Consider the following 1911-nt stretch of genomic DNA (forward strand, 5'->3'; position numbering starts at 1 on the left):
GGGGTGTGTACAGCATAACAGCGATGGGGTGGGCACAGTGAGACCCCTGAGCCCACAGCTCCAGCCCCAGAGTGACAGAATCAGCTCCAGGACCTGCAGTGCTGTCCCCAAGCACTGACCCCGAGTGTGGAACAGCTCCAGCCCCAGAGTGACAGAATCAGCCCCAGGACCTGCAGCACCTCCCAGCAATTCCAAGGGTGGGACACAGCTCTCCAGCCCACTCCAAGGACGAGCCCCACCATGGTGTGGGCAGTGCCAGCCCTGGCAGCTGCCACCCTCTGCCTCCGTGAGTCACACCCTGTCCCCAAAATCTGCCCCGGGACCCCCAGCCACCCCCTGGCACCAGGGGTGCTCCAGCTGTGCTGCTCCTCATCCCAATCCTGCTCTCAGGGCTCCTCCTGCTTCCCTCTGCATCCTCAGGCTTTTCCCAGGGACAGATCTTCCCTGATTTCCAGGGATAGATTTATCCCTTTTTGTCTTCCACAGCCTCCTGGAGGGTGCTGTGGGTGCTCAGGGTGGGGGCTGCTCTCTTAATAGTGACCCACAGCATTTCCTAAATGTTAAATTAGCAAAGGAAAGGCTCTTTCCAGCCTTTAAACCTGGAACTAAAGCTTGGAACAAGCTGTTCATAGTCCATGGATGTTCCCTAACCTGCTCCTGCTTCCTTGCAGGTGTCTCCGCAGACCTGGTGAAAGTCACAGTGGTGAGTCCCTGCCAGTTCTGCTGGCTTCCCCAAAACTCCCCCAGTGCTCAGCCACCAGCTCCCTGCTGTCCCCCTGTGCAGAGTGTGGCCCTGTCCTTGTCCCATCCCTCACCTCCATGTCCTGCTCCAGGGACACCCAAGTGTCCCCACTCCTGGGAATGGCTGTGATGGTTTTTGTCCCCCCGAGTAACCCAGGGGCTGCTGCAGCTCCTGGCTGTTCCCCTGGAGTTCCTGCTCCTGTTCCCAGCTGGATCAGATCCCATTCCCTGCATCTCAATCCCTTTCCTTACCGAGGCTGAGCATCCCCCATCCTCTCCCCAGGCTGCCCTGGTTATTGGAGCCGTCCTGTCCAAGGCTGAGCATCCCCAGTAAGTATTTGGGGCTCTGGGGATTGGGGGGTCCCGGAGTGATGTGTGAATTTCTATTAATCCCACACCTGCTGCCGTGCCGGGTCGTGGGGTGAGGAGGATTTACAGCCCTGTGCAGCCGGTTCCGTGCAGGGTTGGGCTTGTGCAGAAACACAAACACTCCGAGAATTCTCCTTCCTCCGCGCGGCTGCAGAGGGAGCCTCGCCCCGGCTGAAACCCAGGCTCTGCCCTTTCCTCCTGCACCCAAATCCCGGGACAAGAGGCACCCACCCGGCCGTGGGGATGGCAGCAGCCTGGCACCGATTTTAGGGCACCACCACCCCTCGTGTGCAGGCTCGGGGCGCTGCTGTGTGACCTGCACTGATTTTAGGGGATATTTTCATGACACCCCGTGTGTGCAGGCTCGGGGTGTGTGACCTGGAGCCGGGCACCATCGGGTCGGATCCCAGCACCCTGGACCAGCTGAAGCTCTGCCCGGCGCTGACGGGGGCACAGCAGGATGCCCTCAATGCCCTGCTCCTCTCGGGGCGCTCCGAGTACGGGTGAGGAGCCCTCCTGCTCCTGCAGGGCTGGGGATCCACGGGGATGCTGAGCTGCTCCTTCTGCTGCCGCAGGGATCCTTCGAGCTGGGATTTACACACCCTGCAAGATTTGGGGCCGCTGGTGCTGGCACTGAACGAGACCACGCTGAGTTTGGTGACCCAGGTAAGGTCCCTCCTCGGGGGGAGGTGACCATCAGGCAGGTCAGCTCCGAGGCTGGGGGACCAGGATCCTGTGCCCTGCGGTGCCACCACCCTCTGTCCCTGTCCCCTCCGGACCCAGCAACCCCTGTCCTGTCCC

Source organism: Erithacus rubecula (genome assembly GCF_903797595.1).
Source record: "Erithacus rubecula genome assembly, chromosome: 17".
NCBI classification, from domain to species: domain Eukaryota; kingdom Metazoa; phylum Chordata; class Aves; order Passeriformes; family Muscicapidae; genus Erithacus; species Erithacus rubecula.